Source organism: Mandrillus leucophaeus, unplaced genomic scaffold (assembly GCF_000951045.1).
Source record: "Mandrillus leucophaeus isolate KB7577 unplaced genomic scaffold, Mleu.le_1.0 Scaffold657, whole genome shotgun sequence".
Classification (NCBI taxonomy): Eukaryota; Metazoa; Chordata; class Mammalia; order Primates; family Cercopithecidae; genus Mandrillus; species Mandrillus leucophaeus.
This window is the reverse complement of record NW_012107108.1, coordinates 1,129,894-1,134,680: the sequence shown is the minus strand read 5'-3', so window position 1 is coordinate 1,134,680 and position 4,787 is coordinate 1,129,894. Positions and strand designations below refer to the sequence as shown.

Sequence of the window (4,787 nt, the reverse complement as noted above, 5' to 3'; positions counted from 1 at the left end):
ATGCTAGTGGGCTTCCAAGAGAAATTCTGATGTTTCCGTTCAGGTCCACAGGCAGAAACACAAAACACAAAACCCAATGCCCCGGTTCACAGCGGTCAAGCAGAAAGAGTTCCCTCTGACTTGCTCTGTTCAGGCCTCCAGCTGATTGGCTGAGGCCCACCCACATCAGTGGGACAAGCTGCTGTGCTTGGTCTGGCAACGTAAATGCTAATCTCATTTGGAATCACCCTCCAGACAGACCCAGAATAATGTTGAACCAAATTTCTGGGCACCCTGTGGCCCAGTCAAGTTGACACATACAATTCACCATCCCACCGTGAGATTTGCTGTTGCCGTGGAATGTTCGCAGATGAGATGCCAGCAGAGCCTTGAAAGACTCTAGACCCATCAGGCCACCCAGGTAGTCACTCAGGAATGCACGTTGATGGAGGATGCTTTCCTGGCCACTGTGGCAGGCGAAGGGAGTGTGGTGTCCCCTGTACTGTCCTTTGCAGGAGGTGACACACGCTGTTTCCACTCGTGATTCCTGCCCGACTTGCATGAACAGTCTGCACAAGGTGGGGTGTTCCAGCCAACTCCTACAGATCTTGTCATTGCTGATTTGACATTCACTAATCATAGGGCCAAACTAACAGCCAAAGGTGTCTCCATCACCCTTCAGTCCCGCTTTCGAGGTAGCATAAAGATCATAGCACAAGCCCTCCAGCCACAGACAAATCTGTGATTTGTTTCCTGCCGAATAAGGGCTATCCCTACTTTGTGACTTCTCCCCTCTGTGGTCATGGAGGCTTCGGTCCATGCTTCCTGTACTCCTGCCTCCCACCCCATCCTGGTGCTGCCTGGGCAGCCCTGTGTGGCATGCCAGTGCTCCTTTTTCTTGGGAGCTGTAAGAAACAAGCTCTATTTCAAAGGCAGTTGTTCCTGTCTGTGTCTATCACTTTACCATACCCGAATTAAACAAATCCTGAATTCAAATCGTTAAACATGGGGAATGCAAGCATATTATGTGAGTAGAAGGAGTGGAATATCTGTGGACAGCCCTAATAACTCAGACCCTTGGTTCCCACATTGTTCTGGGCACGCCAGCTGATCTTTGCTGACACTGACCTCCGTGCATGGCATTTGCTGCCATCCCTGGCACGACAGGAGGTTATGGTTGTTGAGTGCAGTAATTCCTTAACCACTTTGCTATCCTGCCTTTTTATTGTCAATAAACACTATAACATATGCTAAATTTGAGCATTCTGTGAAATGAGAAAGGGGGTATGATATTGTTTCTAAGGTGGAAACCAAGACAGCGAGACCTTACTGCACCATTCTGTGGCTTCCCAGCACCAGGTCAGTCTGATGATCCAGGTCTCACACTGGCACCTTCAGGAAACCATGGTGCCACGAAGTTAAAATCTTATTTGAATCCAAATAAAGGACATATTCAGACTCCTAGTGGCTCATGACCTGAAGTCTAAGGTTTATTCGGAATTAGTGGAGACAGCACTGGTAAATATATATGCTTTTTTAAAATGAAAGGTCCAAAAATAGGACATTTCCCTAAGCATTAAGTCAGACTGAGAAATTTGTACCACTGATTTGGAGCCTGGGGGGAACTAGGCAAAAACTTCATGAGCTTATTCCGGGACCCCCACCTGAGTAGAGGCCTCAAAGCCCTAAGGACACAAAATTTCACTGGCGGCTTGTGGCCAATAACAGAAAAGGCAGAATCATGAGCAAGCCGGCTGTCTGCCCACCCAAGAGAGTTCTCACAAACGCTTGGCGACGCTCCCCGCCTGTGTACTCCCTCTTTCAGCCTGGATGGCTTTCCGCATTCACATCCTCGTGACATTTCACGCATCCTCGTGACATTAAAGACATTATCCCATGGCGCTTACTCTGAGCAAAGCTTCCTCTTTTCAGCTCCCACAGCTTGGCTGATGCCGCTCAAGAGTCCCCCACAGTCCTGGCATCTGGTTTCCTTGTGGGAGGCACCTGCCCTGCTGAAAGACAGGAGGCTGGGGAAAGAACAGATAGAACAGGATCCCCGGGGCTCCGATGCTTAAGGGAAAGCAACATGGCCTTGGCTGGGGATCTGCTCACAAGAGGCTTAAACAGAGGCCCCGTTGCTGCCTACGAGAAGTTTGGACGAACTGTGATGAGGCAATTGAAAGAAAACCTTCCGAACACAGTGCAAATCCATTTCATAAACAAAAGAAGCCTTTTGTATGCTCTCTGTGCCCCTACACGGTACACGCAGTACACAACTACATGCTGTTCTGTGAGAAAATGAAACGACTAGAATTTTTAATATCATGTCTGAGATATCCTGTGGGAGTTGGTGTACACTTTCTACTAAGTTCAAGGTGCAATTTTCCTCTAATTGTTTTCAATAGTTCCTTCCATTGTTAGCAACTTTCAGAAAAATATCGTCAGATTGCTTTCCCTAGAGGGAATAGAAGAGAATAAAATCCCATTATTTAATCTTTAAAAAGTTGAGAAATAAAGTCAAAAACATCCAAATTTAATGCTGCCTTTTCTAGTTTATACATGTTACGTTAATATCTAAATGATGTCCAGAAGTATTTACTTGTCTCATATTTACAAAGCTTCATCACAGATTTTAAGAAAATTGTTCTGGCTTTTGTTATTAATGTTCTCAGGAACACTTGACATGAAAGTTCTGGTTTCCTATAAAGCAGAGTTTCAAAATTTTTGGAGAAACTTAAAATAGGTCTACTAGGTTCTGGTGAGGTCAGAATATTCAGAGGATATAGCATGACGGATGAGGAGTGTAGGATTTTGTGCCTCAGAGCATTTACCATTGATTACAGGCCTTTAGGCTGGATTCTGACCTGGAGGTAGTGTCCACTGACTTAACAGCAGTCTCTCTTCTGCAAATAGCAGTAGTGCTTTGCCTCGTCCTTATGGAAATGATACAGTGGGATCTGAAGACATGTGCTAGCCCCCTCAAAGTTCTAACATTCCAAAAGCGTCGTTTACTCACTAGATCCTTAATAGATCTTCCTTCTAATATGGATTTAAAATTTTTTTTTTATATCACTCTTGCTTTCATGATTGGAAAAGGTGTTATTTAGAGAAATAAGGCAAATGGAAAACTTTAAGATTGATATTTGCCTCAGGTGCCTCAAACATTTCTAGAACATTAGATAGATTATCACTTGATCTGCTTTGTTTGAAAGCAAATTGGTTTCTAGAAGACCCACTTTGACTCTGATGGTGAGGCCTGCGGAGGTTTTCATCGCAGATGTTTACCCTGAGGAGAACCCCTGAACGGGTGACCAGATGAAAGGCAGCTCAAGGCTGAGCTCTTGGGACTCACCTCTGCCGTCAGCCACATTTTCCTCTGAGTTTATGAAAATGATGCACCCTTACCCTCAATGCTACAGTTCTTGAGTTAGGATTGTGAAAGTTGATTATCGAAATTGAGCCATTCTTGTCATACCCAACTAAATCAGAGAGGAGGGGTCTGAGTAAAGGGCACTCAGGGTACATAACGCCTCCCTAGACATGCTGTTCTCTCCAAGTCCCGTGGCTGAAACTGCCTGTTATAACCAGAGACCACTTTTATCTGTAGCAGGTGAGATAACAACTGCAAACCAAGGACTAGTTTTGCCCACCACAGTCACCCACCAATCAGACCTTACCAGCCCCAAAACTTTGCTAATATCAAAGAACTTTCTCACAGGACCACACGGAACAGTCCTCTTTTTTCACCCTTCTCTTTGTTCTTCGGACCATCCTGTCTGCCTCTATATCATGAATTGCAATTATTTCTTCCCAAATATTAAATTTAGAGATTCATCTCTATATTTTTAATTTGCTTTAGAGAAGTTCAAGCAGGCACTTGCCAAACCCTGTGGTTTCTTTGTCACTGCGTGACTGGGTTCGTTCCTCCTCCTTTTGTCTTCACTCAGAGCTTCCTTTGTCTGTAGCTTCCTTCTCGCTGACCCGCTCACTTTGGGTGGCTTCTCTTCTGTCGTGTCTTAAGAGGTAGCTGTGGCAAGTCTTTCTTAATTCACCGGGGAATAATGGCAGCCTCTCCAGGCCTTCTGTGTCAAGACCTCAGTCCTGGTGGCAGATAGTCTTGTTTTGCTTTCTTCTAGTCTTCAAATCCCACTCTGATTTTCAGGTTCTTCTGTTAAAGCCAGGCAGCAAGGATGGTGGAACGTGCATTGGGTGTATGGGTGGCAGGACAGCTGGTTTCTAGTCTTGGGTTGGAAAATACCAAGTGGTTTGGCTTTGGGAAAATGATCCCCCTTTTTGGGGTTAGGGATTATTTCCAGTAAATTGTAATGAAGAGATTTCATATCAGTCAACAGAAGTGGTTCTGAGCATGACCACTAAGTGGGAGCGGGAGTCATAGGGCCTCAAAGCTTATCTCCTCCAGGGCAGTTTTATGTCCACCCCAGGAAGCGAGTACTGTGCTAATGTATTTCCTGGTCTGGCTGCTGGTCAGAAGTTGTGAGGGTGATTGCCAAATGAATTCTGTATATATAATCCAGATATCAACTGGAATTTCCTGTCTCTGTGATCTAGATGAGAGGCCTAACAAGCAGGCCACTTGCCGCAGGTGCCAAGTTTATGGTCTCTATCATTTTTTTATGTAGGCTGAACCTGGTCCACATGACGTCTGCCCAGATATACAATTCCATCTCTTCCTTGATTTCCACCTAAAATGTCACTCACCTGAGGAAAAGATCCACGGAGATTTGAAGGAGACATGTGACAGTACGCTTCAGAAAGGCGCGTGCTCCTAGTAAATGTTAAATACTGAG

The 4,787-nt window shown here is 45.1% G+C and overlaps 1 long non-coding RNA gene across 1 annotated transcript; it reads right to left on the bottom strand.

Moving 5' to 3' along the window:
* Positions 1-1,451: 1,451 nt before the first annotated feature.
* LOC105554722 lies at positions 1,452-3,341 on the bottom strand. The gene is made up of 3 exons (XR_001008369.1): positions 3,222-3,341; positions 2,811-3,018; positions 1,452-2,006 (listed from the first exon to the last, which is right to left on the bottom strand). It is a non-coding gene; the product is annotated as an uncharacterized LOC105554722 (long non-coding RNA).
* Between the last annotated feature and the right edge of the window lie 1,446 nt (positions 3,342-4,787).